The sequence below is a fragment of the Protopterus annectens genome, chromosome 4.part0, assembly GCF_019279795.1.
Source record: "Protopterus annectens isolate FY-2018-M chromosome 4.part0, PAN1.0, whole genome shotgun sequence".
NCBI lineage: Eukaryota > Metazoa > Chordata > Ceratodontiformes > Protopteridae > Protopterus > Protopterus annectens.
The window spans coordinates 177,744,329-177,767,879 of record NC_056733.1 but is presented as its reverse complement, the minus strand read 5'-3'; the positions used below and the strand labels follow the sequence as shown (position 1 = coordinate 177,767,879).

General features: G+C 37.2%; 1 protein-coding gene across 2 annotated transcripts in view; it reads right to left on the bottom strand.

Moving 5' to 3' along the window:
- The window catches only part of PGS1 (phosphatidylglycerophosphate synthase 1), a 2,908,952-nt gene that overhangs the window by 1,814,018 nt on the left and 1,071,383 nt on the right, over positions 1-23,551 (bottom strand). The gene's annotated exons all lie outside the window — the stretch shown is intronic.

Genomic DNA, 23,551 nt, shown 5'->3' with positions numbered 1-23,551 from the left:
TCATTATCAAACGATCCATAAAAGAATCATATGTCCCCAAACTCTGGCACTCAGCTTATATTCTTCCTCTACATAAAGACGGCAAACATACCAGCATCTCAAACTTTCGTCACATTGCTTTGCTCTCACCAATCTCCAAAATCCTAGAAAAATGCATCCACCTTCAACTTATGCTTTTCCTGACCCAAAACAATCTTCTCACTCCTACCCAGCATGGCTTCTGTCCAGGCCATAGCACAATAACCGCTCTACTCTCTTTCCTAGAAATTGTCAATCAAGCCCGTGATTCAGGCCACTTTGTTTCTACTGTTTTACTCGATCTGTCTAAAGCCTTTGATACTGTTTCCCACAAGCACTTTCTCTGTCATCTTTCAAACCTTAATCTCTCACATAATGCTTTATCCTGGTTCTACAGCTATCTATCAGACAGATCACAGGCAGTCAAATGGAAGAACTCCATCTCTTCCTTCCTACCTACCCCAACTGGCGTACCACAGGGATCCATCCTTGGGCCAATGCTTTTTAACATCTTCATCAATAACTTTCACACTGCTATTCCTGATGCTAAAATCATTCAATATGCAGACGATTCAACCTTAGTCTGCTCTGCCTCAAACCTCTCCGAATTGCTGACTAAAACCCAGACTGCCTTCTCAACAACTGAAACCTGGATGCGCCAAAACCACCTCTCTCTCAATGCAAATAAATCAAAGATTCTACTATTCCCTCCCACAAAGACCCTTCTCCTATGATAAAAACAACTTCCAAGTCTATAGTCAAACCAACTCACCTATAGAAGTAGTCCCCTCTGCCAAACTATTTGCATTACTGTAGATGAACACCTCAAGTTTGATATTCATATTCAGCAAAATATTAAGAAAACCCACCAAAAGCTAGGTATGCTATATAGGAATAATTGCTTTCTCTCCAACTCTACCAGGCAAACTCTGGCCTCGACTTATCTTCTTCCTTCCTTATTATATGGAGCCCCTCTCCTAACAAACCTGCCCTCCTCTATCACCTCTAAACTAAAAAACTGATACAACAAAATCTCTAAATTTGCCTCTAAATCTAAAAATACCACCCATCACTGCCTAACCCTACAATCCATGAATTGGCTTGAACTCCCAAACTACCTAGACTATCTCCAACTCACTACTGTACAGACTCATATTTCACCCAACACAAAGTCCTGTTCTAACTAACATCCTACCCCCTTATACACCCAACAGTGCTCTCAGATCTGAAAATCAGAACTTAATTAATATCCATAAACCTAAATGTCCTGCTGGCCGACTTCTCCTATCTTTCTCACTAGGCAAAAAATGGAATTCCCTTCCCTCCACACTAAAAACCATACCAAAATCAGAAAACCTCAAAACCCAACTGTTCAAACACCTGTCCACTAAATGGAAATGTACCTGCCTTCATCCAACCTAATCCAAGGGGGTTCTCACTCTGGTTCCCAAGCTCTACAACTCTCCTATCTAAGCTCTTAACAATTTTCATAGCTTCTCTCTAAGCTCTCACCTCCTACAGCTACCCTCACACAGCTCAACCTTGTAAATATTGTAAATAGCATTCTACTGTTGATGTGTGTACGTAAAGCATATTTTTTTCTTAAAAGGTTTGTATGTAAACTGTTTCCACACCTAACCCATATCTGTTTTCCTCAAATGAAACTGTGTGATCCCTACCGTCAAGCTTAATGAATTTAACTGTGCACGATACTGAATGCATTTATGAGTAACTATTCTACATAAGATCTTTAATATTAATTATCATTTGTATCTAAATTGTAGAATGCATCTTGGAGCTTTTCTCCCCAGGACTCCACTGAAAATGGGTCAATTTGGCCCAGTGGACTTCCCAGGTAATCAAATTGCAAATAAATAAATAAATAAAATGAGTGATAGTATGTGGATGCTACTTAGGTAAATAGGGAGATATGGAGACTGAGAGTGTAAGAGAGGGTGGATAGCTTTAGGGTATAAGGAGTAAAAAAACTGTGTAGTGACAATGCAATAAGTAAAGCATAGATATATATATATATATATATATATATATATATATATATATATACACGTGTGTACAGCACAAACACTTAGGTAGACTGTATAAATGTAGCTAAGCAATAGGTATAAAACAGTATTGTCCAACAACACAGACAGCTCAGGTGAACTATGATACATATAGCAAGCTATAAATACACTGTTTTAAAATACAGTACTGTTCCCCAATGAGCACTACGTCATGGAAACACTTTTAAGCTAATTAGCAGTCTAAGCAGCTCCCAGTAGAGCAGTGCTACATTTCTATTAGAGTTGATATACATTACTGTCTTATTACTGTTTAACTTCTGATTTATTTGGTTATTTATGTTAACTGCTGAGTCATTTGATGGTGCTGAGTTGTAACTAATGGTCAGAACTCCTATATGCTTTGAGAGCTAGCTATTGTATTAACTGACAAACTGCTTGTATGTCTATCTTATTTCATGAAAGCAGAGCTTAATTATATATCTGCCAGGCATCCTTTTAAGTGCCTGCAAATCTTAGTTGTGTTCTTACTGCATCTGTAAGCATTCCTGTTGTATGCTACTGCTCTTAGAAGGCTCAGAGGCTAGACTTTTTAATTGCTTTTATAGAAGGCTAAGTGAGTGTAGTTCATGTTACTGTTCATATTGCATAACTTAGCTGTAAAATTATTGCCTTAGAACAGCCATACTTGCTTTGTGCAATATGTCCTGTCTGTATTCACTGCTGGATTGTACAGCTGTTATCAGTCAGAGGCTGCATGTTAATGCTGATAATGTATGCAATTTAATCAATTTTACTTTTTATCTGTATACCTTGCATGCTTTGCACTTCACATTCTGTAACCTTTGCACTAATTCTCCCTTATTTAATTTTATTTTTCAGTTGCATGGGTTTCTTTCATGCGTGACTCCCACCCCCCACTTGGGATTAACTACAATACACATTTTCCACTTCATACACTAAAGCTGACTATCGTAACTAAATACAACTCCAGGAAGCAAGAACCTGACACCCTACAGCTTTCTGTTCTGTTGTAATAGGTGAACTGCAACTCAGTTTATGTTAGGTTTTAAGACTTAAAATGTATGCACAACATCAGTGAAGGGTTCCAGCCAACTGACACTAGATTGGGCCAATACCTTGAATCAACTTTACACACACACACACACACACACACACACACACACACACACACACACACACACACACACACACAGTCCCAAGCCTTTACTGTTTACATCAGTAAATTCTGCTTTTACTTTCAGCATAGTCTCTAGACTAATAACAACTCTATCTAAAACTGCCAAACAGACCTGTTTATATGCCTGCAGTGTAAATTAAAGTATTCCAGAGCTACTTCAATTAAGCTTTTGTTAGATACTGATATTTTAAGCTCAGTACTCACCTTTAAACTGATAATTTTTCAGGTCTTCTCCCTGTGGGGCCGAACCCGCTCCGTTCGCTACGCTCACTCCGCTTCTCTCCCTGCCGCCATCCCCACCCTCCCCATAACATCAACCTTATACCTAGCCTGACCCCTCCCATACTTCTCTTCCACCTATCCCATAATCCCCTAATTATTCCCCTATCATACCTCATTATTGTATCTACCTCCCCACCCATTTCTAAATAAGCCCATATAGTACTCCATCCTCTAAACTACTACTACCCTGCTCATATTCTTTATCACACTGCATTCAACCACCATCATGTCCATCACAACTATTACTTTGATCTTGTTGCTCTCACTTACACTCACACTCTCTCTCTCCTAACAATAATCACAACTTTCCAGACATCCAACATACCTCCTGCACCTACCGTACAACCAGCGCACACAACCCACAATTATCACGTTACTCAGACATTCACCCTAGCTTATTCACAGCTAATACCTCTGTACTATGTTGTTGTGTCTTTCGGCTTTTCCCGGTTAGGGGTCGTCACAGTGGAACTCAGGTCCGCTAATGATTGGTAGTTGATTTTTAAGTGCCAAATTACCAGCCCTGACGTACAACTTTCAACGAAGGTACACCCATTCATGCATGTCTCCACGCAAAAGACGCTCTAGCTGAGAATTGAACCGGACAGCGTCTTACTGTGAGTGAAAAATCTACCTCTCCAAAGACACTCCCTTTATCATACCACCAGCAGCAACTACACAATGTTTAGGAAAAAACTGAGAAGTATAACCTACACAATTTGCCAAAGCACTATTTCCCAGTGTGGTGATGTACAACCCAAACCAGGCCCAGCCCCCCTCAGCTAAAGCAAACCTAGCAAATCTCTTATGCTATCAACCATAAATCTCCAAAGCCTTAGGAACAAGATACCTGAACTCCATGCCTGGAATTCTAAGTACAACCCAGATATTATAGCAGCTACTGAAACCTGGTTGAAATCATATATAAAAGACACTGAATTTCTCCCCCCAAGCTACTCATGCCTGAGAGTCGATCAATCCAACAAGAGAGGAGGAGGAGTAGCAATACTTTTCCCCTAGCAATTACACATTAATCCCCTACTCAAAACCAACACCTAACTTCTCCCCAGCCAAAGTACTAGTCTCTATATTAAAACTTAACCATAAAAACATTTGCCTAATTGCTCTTTATATTCCCCCAAGAAACAACATACCAATATTAGAAAACATACTTGCCTGGACTTCCCAAAATATAGATAATGAAACCATCATTCTAGGTGATGTAAATATCGATTGTCTAGATATAGGCCACAACAACCCCCCCCCCCCATAAAAAAAAAAATCTTTACAACTTCTCCCAACTAATTGAAGACATCACTAGACCTCACAAAAATTACAAATGTGGCTCCACAATAGACTGGATATTAGTGTCCCACCCTTTCAATGTCATCAGTGCAGGCATACTACCTAATACCATTAGTGACCACCACCCAGCATATATCATACGCAAAACTACTCCAACCACAGGCCAACACCAATACAAATCTACCAGAAATTTTACTAAGTTCCAATCATCCATATTTAATGAAACCTTAGCTAAAGTAAACTGGAAACCCCTCAAATCCCAACCACTTAATGAGGCTGTTGAATTCTTTAACTCAACATTTCTAGACATCCTAAACAGGCAAGCACCCACCCACCATGCATGCTGGCTCTCAAAATCCACCAAAGAAGTAATGTCCACAAGGGATAAAATCTGGACATCATGGCAGAAAAACAAAGACCCCTCAACTCTACTACATTACAAGCAACTCCGTAACCAGGCAAAACGTCTAATAACCACTGATAATAAAAAAAAAAAAACTACTTCCACCTACAAAGTCAACATAAAAATAATCCCCAAAAATTCTGGTCCTCCATCAGCCAACTATTACACCCAGGCTCTCAAAGCAATCCGTCCCCTGACCCACAAACCCCCCCCCCCCCATTGAACTTGCTACCCTCTTCAATTCCTACTTCACTGACACCATAGCTAACCTAACCACCACCCTTCCTACAATTAACAGCACCACCAATAAAACAGCTGATGACCAAATCATCTCAGAAAACAGGTCTACCCTTAACCCTAACCTAAAATTCTCCCCCATACCCACAAGCACAATAAAAAACTTTTACTTAAGCTAAAACCCTGTACTCTGGCCCCTGACAATCTACCCCCAAACTTCCTGCAGCTAGCAGCAAACTCTACAGCTTATCCCATCAGCATACTCATTAACAGATCAATTAAAGAATCCCTTGTCCCAGACATCTGGAAAAAAGCATTCATTTCCCCCTTACACAAAGGTGGAACCAACACAGATACCACAAACTTTCGACCCATAGCAATTCTCTTACCCCTCTCTAAAATACTGGAAAAATGTATCCATGCCCAACTCCTCAACCACCTGCATGAAAATAAAATTTTATCACCCACTCAGCATGGTTTCAACCAGAACACAGCACCACTACCGCCCTCCTAACCTTCCTTGATACAGTTAACCGGGCATGGGATTCTGATAAAATAATTGCTTCACTTTTCCTTGACCTCTCCAAAGCGTTTGATACTATTTCCCACACTATCCTACTCTCTAAACTATCCACCCTCCACATTTCTCCCCCTACCCTACAATGGTTCAACAGCTATCTCTCCAATAGGCAGCAATCCACCAAATGGCAACAGTCTTAGTCTCCCCTTCCTCAATACTTCCACGGGGGTACCCCAAGGCTCCATACTTGGTCCTCTTTTACTTAGCATTTTTATTAACAACTTTCACACCACTCTCCCACAATGCTCAGTAATCCAGTATGCTGATGACTCTACAATAATATGCACTGCAAATTCCAGCTCTGAACTCAAGCAAATTACCCAGAATGCCCTCACATCTACTGAATCTTGGATGCTTAACAATCATCTTGCCCTAAATCCAAAAAAACCTAAACTAGTAATTTTTACCCCTTGGAAAACCATTCCATTTGATAAAAAACTCTTCACTATACAAGCCCATGACAATACCACTATAGAAGTTGTCCCACTCACTAAATTACTAGGCATTATTATAGATGAAAACCTTAACTTTGACCTACACATAAACAACAACATCAAAAAAACACACCAAAAGCTTGGTATGCTCTACAGGCACCAACACTTTCTTAGCCTCTCTACTAGACAAACCCTTGCAACTACCTTTTTATTACCTGCTCTCCTTTATGGTGACCCTCTACTCACTAATATCCGACATTCTACAAAATTCAAACTTGCTATGTGTTACAACAGAATAGCAAAATTTGCCACCAAGGCCAAATTCTCATCCCACCACTGTAAGTCAATGAAACAATTAGGGTGGCTGGAACTCCCCCACCATCTCTCATTCACCCAACTAACTACTGTTCACAAAATAATTTACAAACCCACAGACTGTCCTGCTCTCTCAACTCTACTTGCCAAATACCATTCCAGCAGGCATCTAAGATCTCTACTTCTAAAAGTAGACAAGCCCACCTTACCTGCTGGTCAACTCCTCTATTCCTTCACCGTCGCCAAACTATGGAACTCACTTCCACATTCTATGAGAAACACAGGCAGCACCACCACCTTCAAACAAATGCTGAAAAATCATCTCAACTCTTCCTGGCTATGCTCCTGATCTATAACCTAACCTCTTCACTCTCCTTATATGTTTACTGAACTCCTCTGTACTCTCCTTATATGTTTACTGAACTCCTCTGTCTTTTGCTACTAGTAACTGATGATACTTTCTCCACATTTATTTTTATCTTCACTTGTTGACACTGGTACAATAATACTGATTAATATATATCTCTGTTTATACCAGTCTGATTGAATTCATTAAATCCTGCTTTAATGTATATTTTCTGTATATATCACTGTAATCAAACAAACTAGATTCCTGCTTTTATGTATATATTCTGTATATGTTACTATATTTACTAATTCATTGAATTCTGCTTTAATGTATATTTTCTGTATATATTACTGTACTCAAACAAACTAGATTCCTGCTTTTATGTATATATTCTGTATATGTTACTATATTTACCATCTGTAAAACTGTTTCTGCTTCTGTACTAATTGTTTACATTTTTCTGTATCTCGTTGGAGCTTTTCTCCCAGGGCCTCCACTGAAAATGGGCTCTTTTAGGCCCAGTGGACTTTTCCGGTAAACAAATGCAATAAATAAATAAATAAAATAAAATAAATATACAGAGTATACTAGGGTAAGCTGAGCGTAGTTTCTGATTAACATTCACAGTCAGGTAGCACTTCAAAACTCTACAACAAGGATAACATGGACAACAAAGTCTGATAGCAGGAGAAATCCATAGCTCTGCTTAGATTTTAATATCCTGACAGGAAATTTAATTTAATTTTTGGAAAAAACTAACTAAAAGTATACTAAAAGACAGTTTAACTTAGGCTCTTTATTATTTTCCAAAAATTAATACAAAGTCAAAAAAAAATTTTAATAATTCCTGTCAAGAAGTTTTCAACTGAAGATTTCAACATGAGCAACTCGAAGAACTTACACCAGGAGAGTGCAGTGAAGAAAGAACTACAACTTATAATAACAAACATCCAAGAACTGTCACTAAAAATGGATACATTTGAAAACAAAAGGGATATTATTAAACTAGAATGCAGTAGACAACTGGATCTTCTAAATGAAATAGTAAAAAAGCAATCTGAACAGATTCTTGCCATAGAGGAAACAGTAACTGACTTAGATACTAGAGTGACAGAAAATGAACATCACAATTAATTCTTTCTGAAGCAAAATAGAAGGCTGAAAAACTGGAAGACCTTGAAGGCAGATCAAGGAGGAATAACATAAGAATATATGGAATTCCTGAAAAAGAAGAGGGTGCTAACATGATTCACTTTCTCAATAACTGTTTTTCATCAGCATTAAACATGCCTAAATCCTTCTCTTTTGGAATTGAGAGGGCTCATCGGTCTCTGGCAAATCCAGCATCATCTCTATGTTTATCTAACCCCAAGTCTACAATAGTTAGATTTTTTCCTCACAAGACAATGACTTAGTTTTGAAATCAGCTTAGAATAATTCCCCTATCAAGATGGGTGAAAAAGGTATTTGTTTTGACAATGACTACACCTCTACAGTCATGGCCAGAAGAAAGGAGTGTATTCCTTTAAGTCCTTGAAAAAAGCCAATATTAAAGCTCAAATTATTTTCCCTGCAAGAATAAAAATTATCTTGCAAGAAGGAGGGAAGATCTTCGGTTCCCTACAAGTAGTAGTAGAATTTATCTAAAAAAAGAAAATACTGTCGGACATAGAAGAAATGGAATGGTCATCTCAAAGCTTGAAGAGACAGGCAACAAAGAATGGATGGTCTGTGAAGGAAGGAGCAAATAAAACAAAGAAACTAAAAGACAAATGAGTAAATCTCCTCTAGTTATATATGCTTTGCTTTGTTTCAAGAATAATAGTATATTTGATTCTGGAAAATCTATATTCTGTAAGGTAATGTGAAACATCTTTATAATTAGCTCACTCTTTTTCTTTCTATTCCTACATCTTTTAATTTTATATAGTACGGAGTATTTAAATAACATTTTCCCTCTCGTTCTCTTTTTTTCTTTCTGTTCTTTTTTATTAGTGTTCTTTTTCTCTCTCTTCTCCACTCCAAGTACTTTCCATATCTTTCCTTTTTAAATAACTACAAATGTTATATATCTTCTAATTCTACTGCAGAAGTATAATTTGAATCAATTCTTAAGTGAAATATTTCTAGTGGGTCAATGGTGGGGTAACAATGTGTTTGTGATTAATGTTTCTAACTATGTGCTTCAGACACTTTGTTTTAGATACATATAAAACAACAATACAGTATATCAAGATATTTGACTATCACAATGTACTAATAATGTTTTACATGTAGCTAGATACAGGTTATGTACTTATACACATAACTGGATACTTTTTTTTTTTCTTCCTCTCTCTGGTCTGATTAAATGATGGGTGGAGAGTTGAAATGTTTTAGTATGGTTATGGATTTGGAGTAGCTTTTGTTGCTTTTAAATAGCTGTACTGATATGAAGGGGTTGTTTTTCCATGATACTGATGTTTTGTAACGATACAGGTGGTCTCTGTGACTGTTCCTATTGTGGAGCTTCATAGCATGTACTGACAAGGCTGCTCAAGCGTTTTTTTTTTCCTTTTAGTAAACTCTAAAAGCTTCAAGATTTGAATTTCCCACCAAGAATGCTTTTTTCCTTCACTAGAGACAGCCCCTGTTGTGCACGAACATATTTAGGCACTTTTTAACAAGTTTATGAAGCTGCAGGTCGAAGAAACAGCAGTGATGATACCATTTGAACTTTGAACTTGCATATAGCCGCAAAACGTGGAAATAAGCAGGAATTTCAAAACAGAGAAGAAATGGAACTGTTTTACAAACTCTGAAGCATTTATTCTTCATATAAAGGTATTTAAGTAATGTTTTAATGTTAATTCTTTAATTCCTCGGCCTGGGTGATTTATCATTTCAAACTGACAGTTACCAGCAGCTAACAGCAATGTGTTCTTGTAAATGGTTGTATTTAGTAATCTTCTTTCTTCAAAATCTGTTATTCTATACTTAGATACTTTAAATGGTAAATAATTAGTTCTGATGAAAGTGTCTGACTCCCTTGAAAATACTTATGTTCTGTTATAGATACATAGATTCACCAGAATCAATGACTCTGTTAGTAACTAAATGATATCAAGTGAACTAGCAGCTGAATTAGAAAATTTAATATGTATATTAATATCAGAACTAATTTAAATGATCTAACCATTAGCAACTAAATAGAGGGTTATGAGATTTTTTCTCTCTCTCTCCTCTTCCTGATGTAAGACGTAAACTTTTATACTATCAATAAATATGAGTAATATGTATATAATTGTATAAATATAATAGTTATGTTGTAATAAGTGTTATACATATATATAACAAGTCTGTATATAGAAAATGTTAGATAGATGACTAACAAAAAGATTAAGTAATTTGGTAATAGTCTTAGGAATAGTGACAATCTTCTTATCTTTTATCATCTAATGTTTATACATATTTGAATATTTGATCTGATTTATATTTCTGATTTATTTACCTGTGAGAGGTGCTATTATACTAAATAACATATTAACATAGCTACAATTATTAATTACACTCTAATTCTAATTTATATTTCATAGATTTGGACTTCTCTAGTTGCTTTCATAATGCTTTTCACTGTTGTTTTTATACTATAGCCTAAGCAGAGATGAATTATTTGTCTCTCGATGTTGGACAGGTGATGGAAGGATGGTTTAGTTAAATTTTTAACTAAACCAGAAACTTTATGTTTCATGTTTGTGTTTGTAAATAGTTTGGGATTTTTAAAAGTAATAGTTGATATATGTTATACATCCACAATAAGTAAGTTTTCAGTAATTTTAAAGTCAACACAGAAGAAAGGTCTTACAGTGAGTGACAACATGCACACCATAGTCAATGGCTTATAAATGTTTATCATTAAATATTAATGGTTTGAATAATAATGTCAAAAGAGCTGGTTTGCTCAAATATATTAAAATGCATAAAGCCCAGATTATCTTTTTACAAGAAACTCATCTATTAAAAAAAGATTTACAAAAATTCTCATTTAATGAATATACTATTCTAGCTGATTCTTGCTTTAAGGCTAAGAGAAGGGGCACTCTTATTCTATGGAAAAATACTTGTACTATGCCTTGAATTACAGATACATTTTCAGACAAAGATGGGATGCTAAGCAAGGTTGTTTTGGAAATCAATAGGAAGTATTATACACTGATAAATATATACTGGATACCAAGACTAAGTACTAAATATGCTGACAAATATTTGGATTTGATTACTTTATATGCAAAAGGGGAAATTATAGCAACAGGTGATTTAACTACCTACTATCAGGCAATGATGCTTCTAAAACTGGTAAAACAAAACTAACATCTCAAGCCAACAAGTTAAATGACTTTACAAACCAGATGAACCTTAGAGATACACTTGGTCGAAGAGAACATTATTCATTGTTTTATACTCACTATTCATATCAGTTTGGTACACAAATGAACCTTGATACAGTCTTTGTATCAAACAACATATACTCTAAAATACTATCTGTAATGACTTGTCCACTTTCAAACCATAATACTATACATTTTACATTAACTATGCATATGGATGATTTAAGATTTCTACAAAGAATTCCAGCTTACAAAACTAAGCTAAAAGATTTCAAGGAATGGATTTGGAAAAAATAGACATGTTTATGGAAATAAATGATAATGGTGAAGTAACAGATACTACACTATGGGACACTTTTAAGGTTTATATTTATGGTAGAATAAAAACTTGGTGCCTTAAAAAAAGGAGACAGTGGGACAAAGAACTCTTAGAATTAAGACCATAGATAAGATCAAAATGGATGTAAAACCAAATGATAAAGTAGAACATAATGAATGAAATTAATAAGCTAAATCAAAAATACTTAGGAAGTTATGAATCATAAAGTAGCCATAAACCTAGAAAAATTGAAACTACAATCTTATTCTGTAAACCCCAAATATCTACATAAAATAGCGGTAAGATCCAAGAAAATAAACAATCAAAATCATATTAATGAGATAAAATACAAGTGTAACGGCTCAGTTAAAAGCACGTCATACTTAAAGGGCATATTAGAAGCGTTTAGGAGCTATTATAAAGATATAAATAATAACACCTCACTTTTGGAAACAGGTAATGTAGTAAATACTTTTATTCAAAAAAATATAACTACAAAGGTGTCAATGCAACAAAATATTATCAAAATATTATATTAAACAAATTACACTAACAGAAGTGAAAGAGCAAATAAAAAGTCTAAAAGATAATAAAGCCCCAGGACTGGATGGAATAATTCCAGAGCTATATAAGATTTTTCCTGAATATATAATAAAGAAAATGGTGCATACCTTTACTATAGTTAAACAAAATTTAACACCCCCATCGTAGAAATACTCAGTTATCTCCCCTATAATAAAACAAGGCAAAGACCCCACATTTTGTGATTCATATAAGCCAATTTTGTTACTGAACACTGATTATAAAACTTTCATGACAATATTAGCTAACAGAATAAAGAATATATTACCAAATCTAATACATAATGATCAGACAGCTTTCATTCTTCATAGAAATATGTAAGATAACATTATTCAATTACTATCACTAATAGACATAGCAGGTAAATACAAAAAACAACTAACTATCACCAGTCTAGACATAGAAAAGTCTTTTGATTCTATTAGATGATCATATTTACAAAGAATTCTGACTGGTTTTGAGTTTTCCTCAGATTTTGTCAACTTATTAATGAAAATTTATAGTGAGGCACAAGCATATGTGAAAACTGGATCATGTCTATCCTCACCACTAAAAATCCTCAAGGGAACTAGACAGGGTTGTCCTTTGTAACCATTATTGTTTGCTCTTTCAATGGAACCCTTTGCCACATATATTAGAAATAAGCAAAATATAAAAGGCTTTCAAGTTAATAAAGACTAGTCTCCTAAGATCCAATTGTTTTCTGACGACATGCTGTTAACTTTGGATGATATTTATGGTTCTTTGCATGATGTTATAAGTACCTTAGGCAAGTTTGAAAAAAATTCAGGGCTTAAATTTAACCATAGTAAATCCAAAACACATTAATACAAAAATCAATACAAATCTAAGAGAAAATAGTCTGTTTAATTGGGAGAATGATTTATTAGATTATTTGGGTGTTAGTATAAAGAGCTCATAGAGAGAGTCTGTTAAACTAAATTATACTAATTTAATATCTACTATTACTGAACTAATCAAAAGATGGAATAAAATGTTCTTCACGATGGAGGACAGGCTCTCTTTAATTAAAATGATAACTTTACCTAAAATTTTATTTTATATACAGTCATTGATACTACCCCCCAAAGCTTAATTAAAAAGTTAGATTCCATTTAATTAAATTTTTATGGTTTCCCACAAAACCTAGAATAGCTTATAAATGGCACATTATAGCTTGGAACAGTACTGGGATAGCATTCCCTAGCATTGATCTTTATTCTAAATCAGTTATAATTAATGTAATATTACATTGGATCACACCTACATATACATCCGGCTGGAAAAAAATACATGAAATTCATATAACTGATTTCAGAATTATAGAATATCAATTTAAGGAGTTGTATGGAATAAGCAGAGTTCATTGGCTTTTACACAAATTCTGTTTATTTAATCAGAAGTTTGATCATTTTTCTTATGGCATTAATCAAACATTTTATAATTTTAAAAACATAATAGAGGGGCGAAAAACGCTGTTTTACTGTGTGGAATAAAGTGCGTTTTCAATTTTTTAAACCTTCGGCTTTGCGTGACACCGTTTTGTTGTTTCACAAGTTTAAGCTTCTGTTTTTTGGAAAAACATAATAGATAGTAATTACAGCTTCAAACATGTTTTATTTCTTATATTCCCCATAGCATACACCCCTGACTGTCTAGATTCCTTTAACATTAATGTGATGCAGAAACTAAAAGAAAATAATGTGATATTCTGGAATCAGTTTATTGATAATAAGAGTATTAAACCATTAACTCTCTTTTATGTAGATTTAACAATTGTCAAGAGAGTTGGTTGATTATACATTTATTACAACAGTTTATTGATGATAAAATTAGAGTATCAATCAACCTTGAGACTGAATCTATGCCCAAGTTTGATCCAGCTTTTTATTGGGTGTCTTGAAAAGACAGACGAACAGAAATGAAGCAATTCACCTATGTATAAGATACTAAGAGAAGACACTCTGAAGTTTGACTCAGATTTTTGGAATTACTATGCAAAGATTAATGGAGAACAAATATCTGATGAATTCAAAAAAAATGTTACTGAAACCTATATATGGTACTTCTTTATTACATTGGAGATTGTGTACATGGAATTTTATAAATAGGAGTTTCTATACCCCACATAAAGTAAATCTTATATTTAAAAACAGTGAAAGTAAATGTTGGAAATGTGATAAATTACAGGAGGCTAACTGGGTCCACATGTTCATTGAATGTAGAACTGTTGTTCAATACTGGAAATACTTTAGATATTTTGTAAAAGCTTTATGGTCTGATAATTGTCAAATTTCTAATTCACTAATACTATTCAATGTTCCTATACCTAGTATAATACCTAAATCTTAGATTCAGTTACTCTGGTCAATTCTTGCAATTGCCAGGAAAGTTATTACTTTGAACTGCAAAAGTAAACAAGATTTGATGTTTAAAGAGTTTATTAATCTAGCAAAAGTTGTTTGTAAAAAAGAGTTACAAACCATTTGTCAAAGAACTCACAACATTACTCATAAAAAATAGCATGGCAAAAACTGGAAAATCTACTGAACAAATACTGATGACTTCTCATGGATAAAATAATTGTTTATCATGGATGAGTGTAAATATTGTAAACAGTTTTGTTATTGTTTTACTGTATTTGTCATTTGTATATTTGTGTATGTTTATAATGAAAACAAAATAAAACGTGTTTTTGAAAAAAAAACTGTACATGAGAAAAAATATACAATATTCACTGTTGTGGAAGTTTCTAACCCCTGAAGGTAATTGTTGTATTCAGGTCAAAAGGAGAAACAAAGCATGCAGGTAAGTTAAATGTAGGTCAAATAAGCAGTTGCCAAGTCATTAGACAGGGCTGGTATAAGGCCACCATCCTTTTTTTTTTGAGTGTAGAATGCAGTATACAAGTCTGAGATGAATAAACAAGCCAAAAAGTCATTTCTGTTTTAATCCCTTCTCACTAGTTTACAATAGCAACTAGCATGAGTACAGAGATTCTTCTACAATAAAAAAGGTCTACACAATGCTGCAATTTATTCCGCAGGTTGAAGACAGCAGTAGAGGGTATCATCTATTGCATTTTAACCCCTTCACACTATTTTACAATAGCAACTAGCACTTGTACAGAGACGTATGATGGGAACAATTGTTTTGGTATACTGACAGGCTAGAAGGGCATTCATTCCCTTACTTAAAATATTTGTATGTATTTACGCACTATAAAAATACAGGTATGGACAAAATGTTTTATTTACATTTAACTCTCTCCTTCCTTTTCCCATCTCCTAAATGTTCTAACAAACATGAAGTAGGGCAAATGGTTTGGAGTCCCCCCCCTACAAGTTAAAGTCAAATCCAATATTTCCAGGTTTTCTTGTTCCATCATATTTCACAGGTGTAATTAATGCTTTGTAATCTCACATTTATTCATCAATTTCCAAGTTGCTGGTTTTCTTCCTGTTGATCGCCATTGCTTAAATCCAGTCTCTGGTTCATTTCCACCCTACTCCTGGTTCTTCTAGTTAACTCTTGAGCTTTTTTCTGTCTGTCAAGTATTTTAATTTGGAACACTGGAAAAAGTTTCACTAGCATAGTCTCTCTATGGGCTTTATTATCAAAAGAATAAGAAGCAGAATTACCTTCTGTTTGACAGCTCACTTTTTGTTGGACAGATGTCTCTATTTTCTCTTGAGCATGTTCTGCATCAAAAATGATTTTGACCCTCCAGGAAAAAAATATTCTGAAAATAGCTGGATAGAGCAGCTTGAATTTCACACCTGCTTCTCAATATTCCCTGATTGCTCAGATACATTTACTCCTCTTCTGCCTGCTGTAAAGTGAGAAATTATTTTCCACAAACTCTCTACAGTGTCCCACATTTTGTACTTTGTCCTTCTTCCGCAGTTTTGCCATAAACAACTCTTTCTGCTGGTAGGATTCCATCTTTACTATTAAAGGTCTGGTCTGCTTTCTCAAGGCAAGATTTGGAGCATATACATAGTGTGCCCTTTCAATTAACAACTCCTGATGTGGAATACCAGTCTAGTTTGCTTATTTGAGCTTTCATAAAATTAATGCAGTTATTTCCTTCCAGTTTCTCTGGTACAGCAGAAAATCTGAGGTTTTTCCTACCTGCTCTGTCCTCTAATTCTACCATTTTTTGAAACATCTCTTTTTGAGCAATCTCATACTCAACCAGCCTTTTCTTCACTTTGACCTCTGATTTTTTGCAGTTTTATCAGCTCATCTGAATATCCATTTAAAGCTTCTTCCATTTTTCTTCCAGCCATTTATTATTTGTGTTGATATATTCCTTCAGTGTTTCATTTATTTGAATCAGCTCTGAGCATATCTGACTCTAAATTACTGGAAGTCATGTCTTGCACTATAGCTGGAACTTGAAATGCTTTTTGCTGAACAGCTGTAGGGTTCTTTCCAGCCAGTGTGTTCTCCTCACCTTTAGTGATTGACTTTCTTTCAGGTTCTCTGAATTTCTTTTTTCCTATCATCCAGGCAATGCACTTACTAGCCAGTTACTGAAATTTAACCAAAAAGACAAATTCACTGTCTCTCTTTTCTGAGTTTCTGTTTTCACACTGGGAGAGCTGAAATTAAGTTGTTACACAGTGTGCAGACCTCTTTGAAGTCCAGAGAGAACCTTCTCTTTCATCCAGATCCATCTCTTCTGCGATGGACTCTGAAGAGGAGACTAGATGTTTCTGTTTACAAGTCCATTTCCTAAGACCTTGTCTCGGGAGAATTTCAACAGACGGGTCCAAATCAGACTGGAAACTCTAATGTCAATTATCCTTCTGGCCTAATGGAACTGACTGTCCCTGTCAATCTGAATTAGTGGAATGAGTTGCAGGATCCAAAAGAAGGTGGGATGGGGCCAAGTTCAAAGGTGGCACTTGACTTCTTGGTGAAGCCAAAACCCTCTTTCAAACACCTTGAAAGCTGAGGCCATAATCGTAACCAAAGAAAAGTCCCTCTTATTTGAAGGAGTAGGAACAATCCCTACTTCAATCAAAGACAGCTCCGAGACTGACCTCAGACTCACACTATCAAAAGCCAAAGCCCCAAGAGGTAGCGATGGCACCAATAACTTCGGAGTCAACTCCAGTCTTGAGGCCAGAGGGCTGATGCTTTGGATCTGAAAGCATCTGAGTTGAAAGAGTAAACAAAACTGAAGGAGTTAAAGTTGGTAGAAATATCAGCTCTGAAAGAGGTGCAATCAATGGGATAGGGGAATGGTTTAGATCAATGGGAACTGGATTAGGAGGGCAGACCGGTACCAAAGATATCAAGGTGAGGGGGGCAGTTGGACCTGTACTCAAAGCACATAAAGGGGATGGCATCAGGAGAATCCTGAGTTGAACTTACACACTCAAGAATCTCCTCAAGAATGTCCATTTCAATGAGGCTTCTAGAAGTCCTTACAGACTTCGGAGAAGATGTCACAGATAGAGGTCTGGATTATTGCCTTTCCTAGAGCCCTGGAGAATGGAGTTGCCATTAGATATCTTCTTTACGGTATGCTGTACTTTATCACAATGCTCTCTCACTCTAAAAGTATAATACCTGTGTGTGTTAATTTAATGTCCCAATACATAAATAGTGTGAAGAAAGCAAACAAATGTTTTTCCAATATATCCAGAGCCCACAATTTCTTGTATGCAGAAGGGGGAGCTGGCACCCAAGGGGAGTACAGCTGTGTACACTTACCATAAATGTAGATGTTCGAGTGTATTTACTTTTGCAGTCATCACATTTGGGTTAACCCTGCCAGGGTAGCCCTCGGCTGGCGCGAATACCAGAGGCTTAGTATTTCTGCGATGGTTGTTGTCGGATCATCAGCAGTATAAAGTAAGGCAGCCAACACCATTACATCAGTTTTTCTTGCCCTAATCTGTCAAGAGCCCCCAAGTGGGAGACAGGCTCTGGTGGAAGAACCCCACTAGTAGAAAGTAAATACCAATATGTCCCTTGTAAGGAAAGAGAAGAAGAAGAGGGGGATGGAGGGAGGGAAACCAGGACTGCAACAGTGAATACACTCGAATATCTACATTTATGGTAAGTGTACACAACTGTACTATGTTCTTTGTGTTTCACTGTTGCAGTCCTCACATTTGGGTTGACTCCCAAAGCTGAGTAAATGTGTGGAGGCAGTCAAGAAAACTAGGGGCTGGCTAGGGTGCCCTGCAAGACTGCAGAGGCAAACCCTGCCCTGGATTTGGAAAAGATAGGCAGGTGGTAATGTTCGGTAAAGGTGTGAACAGATGTCCAAGTGGCAGCCTCCAGGATGTCCCTGGCTGGGACTCCTCTGAGGAAAGCTGCAGAGGTGGAGGCTGCCCTGGTGGAGTGAGTCCTGACCCCCTTGGGAGGAGGCTTTCCATGTTGCTTGTAACGGATGCAGTGTACTATCCATTTGGAAATTGTTTGTTTGGAGATGGCTTTGCCCTCTGCCCCTGCAGCAAAGCTAACCAGCAATTGATCAGACTTTCTAAAGGATTTAGTCCTGTCTAGATAGAATATGAGCTATCTGTGCACATCCAGAGAGTGCCGGATCCTTTCCCCCTTGTTCTGTGGGTTAGGGAAGAAGGTGGGCAAATGAATGGATTGGTTGAGAGCCACACTGGACATGACCTTGGGCATGAAGGATGGGTTAGTCCTGAGGGACATGGGCTATAACAGAGACCTCGTTTCTGATAAAGAAACCACAAAGGAAAAGAATAGCAGCGGCAAAAACAATGCTTTTGTTTTCAATGATGTTTTCTATTTGCAAAATGTTGGCGTGGCTATGGGCACAGCTTGTGCAAATAGCTACGCCAACCTAACGTTGGTTAATTAGGAAAATCAGTACATTCTATCCCATGACAGGTTTGGCACATTGATTAGATGGTATATGTGCTTTGTGGACGATATTTTTTTTGCTGTGACAGGGCCCTGAAGAATCCTTGCTGGAGTTCTTTCAGTATATAAATGGAGTGAACACTTTTTTTGAAATTTACCTATAAATATTCCTCTACTCTTGTAGAGTTCTTAGATGCACAGATCAGTAGGAATGCCCTGTATTCCATGTCCATGAGCGTTTATAGGAAAAGTGTTAGAAGAAATAATGTTCTACACAATAATAGCATGCATCCTAATCATACCAAACTAAATGTGCTTCGAGGTCAAATTTTCCGTATCATGCGTCTACATAATGAGGATGTACAATTAGAAAAGGCACTCATCCTACTCAAGGAAGAATTTATAAACAGAGGATACAAGAGAGAAGTAATTGAAACACAAATACTTGAAGCCTGGAATGAGAGGGAAGGCAAATGTACACCATATTTTAGTATTAATCATAGCCCTACCTCTACACAGACTCCTGAACAAATTGTTGATCAGAGTCGAACCCCTACGAATGTTGGCAATAAGCTTAGGATGCCTTTGACCTATGCTAGCAACATCAGCATGGTATGTGATACTATCAGTGCCAACTGGGATATTCTTCTAAATATACCTGAACTACAAGGAGTGATTGGAAATAAGCCTGATTTTTACATTTAGGAAAGTACAGTTTTGTACCTACCATAAATGTAGATGTACGAGTGTCTTCACTGCTGCAGTCATTACACTTGGGTTATCCTGCCAACAGGCGGTCCCGCAGTCGGCCAGAGTTCCAAAGTCTTGGTCCAGTGTCGGTTGCTGTCGCTTCTTCCCTGACGTCAGTGCGCCAGGGGTATATAAGATGCAGTCGACACCATTTTCTTCAGTCTTTCTTGAAGCACGGTGCCCGAAGCAAAAGCAGTTCGCAAGTGCTGGTCGGCCGACTCCTGAGATTTCAAATTTGATTTCAGATCCGAAGTCTTCAATAAAGCTAAGTACCCCGTTGGGGAAACTTTTTCTTGCCTCAGACCGATGTCAGTAAAAGTTAATAACTGTATTTCTTGTGGGAAGCAAATACCTCATAAGGATTTTCATTCTTACTGTATTCCATGCCTAGGCCCAGATCACGTCGCTAGTTGCCAGTTTTGTGCTAGATTTAACAAACGCACTATTAAACGGTTTGATTTTGCACACCATTATTTTGGTCAAAGGTTTAATTATACCATGCCATTGGAACAACCGACGTCCGGAATTCACAAAAAACGCAAAGATAAGGATAAGGACAGGCATCTGAGGCCCAAAACTGATGACAAAGCCTCTTCTAGGCCAGTCGCCGGTTCTCAGTGAGGCGCTTTCGCAGCCCCTGACACCCGCTACCTCAGAGCCACAGGCCGCAACCGACTCCCACGTGGAGTTGCCTAGGCCTCTGGATACTCAAGGTATTGGGCCTACAGAGACTAACCCTTCAGATGGGTCCGGAGCCGCTGAGCAGGCTTTGGCTTCTGAGGGTGTTTTCAGACCTACTCAACTTACCATTGCATCTGCAGCTAAGTCTAAAGCAACTTTAAAGACAAAGAAGCAAGTACAGCATTCATCTGGACAGGCCTCCATGCATAAAAAGCAGATGCTCAAAATGGCTGAAGACTTAATTACTCTGATCAGGGGTACCCATCCCCCTCCTGTTAAAAGGCCTAGGCAGGATACAGGCTATGATTCCTCTGACCAGATATCTGTATATTCTGACTCCTCTTCAGACCAGGGATATTCCTTACTCCCCATGGTGACTCTGATGCTGAAGAATCTATTCCTTCAGCCTCTCCTCCTGAGGATTACTCTTTTGGGGAAACTTTGCACACCATGAGGGAGCATTCCCACTGGGAGGGCCAGGATTACTCAGAGTCCAAGAAAAGGCTCAGAGATTTTCTTTTATTGCCTCAATACAGGCCCCTTGCTATTCCGCCAGTGTTGGATATTGTGGACGATGTGTTCTCTGAATCCAGTTTAAATCCAGATTCTTTACCCCCTGCTCCAGTCAAACCAGACAGGTACTACAGAGTCCCTGACTCACACAAATTTCTTTATAAAAACCCTGCTGCTAACCCAGAAACTATTTCCCAGGGTCCCAAAGGGGTAAAGGCCTCCACAGCCAAAAATCCAGTTCCCTAGGACAGTCTGAATGCAGAAACAAAAGTATACCAGATTCTTGGTCTGACAATCCGCATAGAAACTAGTGTCAATATTGAAACCAAGTTGGGGGTGAAGGAAATGACCCCCAGTGTGTATGCATTTACAAGCCATACACCTTCTACAGGTGTAGGTATTCTTTCTGTTAAATTGGGCATAGCTAGGAGGATTCAGTGGTCTATAACAAAGTTGATTTTTGAGAGATCTGCTGATGTTCATCGTGTTTCACTGCTATTTCTGCATCACTTGTTTTTCCTACTATGTAGGCAAGACAAACAGGGCTTTCAAGGACAGGATCCTTGAACATCTGAGAGACATTAGAAATGTGAAAGTATCCAGTGCTTTAGCTATGCATGTCAATGAGACAGGCCCCAGTCATAAGTTCAAGTTTTTTGCTTTAGAGTTAGTGCATGCTATTATTCGAGGTGGTGATCTATCAAACAAGACTGAATCCATAGAACAGAAATGGATTATTCAGCTACAAGCTGACAAACCCCTGGGTCTGAACAGCAAAGTATCAATAAAACCTTTCCTTAAAGCAAGAGCTCTGAAACATTGTTAGCCATTGCTGTTAATATGATAACATCAATTTTTTATCATGATGTTCTGTGGCTATATTTATATCTCTCAATTATGCAATTGGTAGCATACGCATGTCACACAGTTTACACACCATCCTATCCTCATTTTTGTTAACTATACATTTAGTATCAGGCAGTTTTTATTAGTACCATATAATAGCCATACTAGTTCAACTACTTCTGCCTTTAGACTTTCAAACAGATCGACTGCTTTGTTTTTTCATTATTGTCCATGCTGATATAGCAAGGAATCAGCAGGATTTTTTAGACATTTTATTATTAGTTGCTGCTTTAATAAATGCTACTATTTATTTGTATAATAATCTGTTTTTATGCATGTATATGTATTGTGTTTTTAAGGCTGCAATAGTTTGATAGTGTTTAACATTGTGGATGTGAGCTGTTTTCAATTGCCAGTACAAAGCAAGTCTATCTTGCACTACAGCACGTAATTTAAATGTATTGACCTTTCCCTTCCTTCTAGACTTGTACTTGATTGGTTGCTGTAACATTTAAATAGTCATCTGTTACACTGTGTTTAACATGGTCTGATGATGGTTTGTTATCCATGAAAGCGCTTACCTGTTTGTACTTTTTAGAATAAAAGAATCAACAAAAAGTACAGTTTTGTACCTACCATAAATGTAGATGTCCGATAGGTATGCATCTGCAGTCATCACATATGGGTTGTCCTGCCTCAGGCAGCCCTTCGGTCGGCCGGATTCTAAAGTCTGGGTCTGGCCTCGGCTGATGTCGCACTTTCCTCGACGTCAGAGCGTCTGGGGTATAAAAGCATCAGCCAACGCCATTTTCCTCAGTTTTTCTTGCCCCAGATGCCAGGTGCCCTCTAAGGAAGGCTAAAATTTGGAGAGATGCATTTTAAAAAACAAATCCAAACATGCACAGTACTATAAAAACAAATACACCATAATAGATCCCCCCAGCTAGCTATAAGAGGGGTAAGTACCCAAGAAATACCACTATAAAAGGGGTAAGCACCCAAAAAAAAATACCACAGAGGGGCAGGAGGGAGGGTAAACCTGACTGCAGATGCATACCTATCGGACATCTACATTTATGGTAGGTACAAAACTGTACTATGTCCTTCAAGGATGCATCTGCAGTCATCACATATGGGTAGAATACCATAGCCAATCTGGGGGTGGAGGTACTAAGTAAAGGATGGTGTAGCTAAAATACCCTGCAGGACTGCCGTAGCAAAGCCTGCTCTGGATCTGGAGTATAAAGGTAAATTGTAATGCTTGGCAAATGTATGCACGGAGCTCCATGTAGCAGCTTCTAAAATGTCCTTGGTAGCCACCCCTCTTAGGAAGGCTGTGGAGGTGGCTGTGGCTCTCGTGGAATGAGGTCTAATGTTAGCTGGCACAGTTTTTCCATGAAAGGAGTAACAAAAACAAATGCAATTTCCTATCCATTTTGAAATTGTCTGTTTGGAAATTGCTTTTCCTTGTGCCCCAGCAGCATATGCTACAA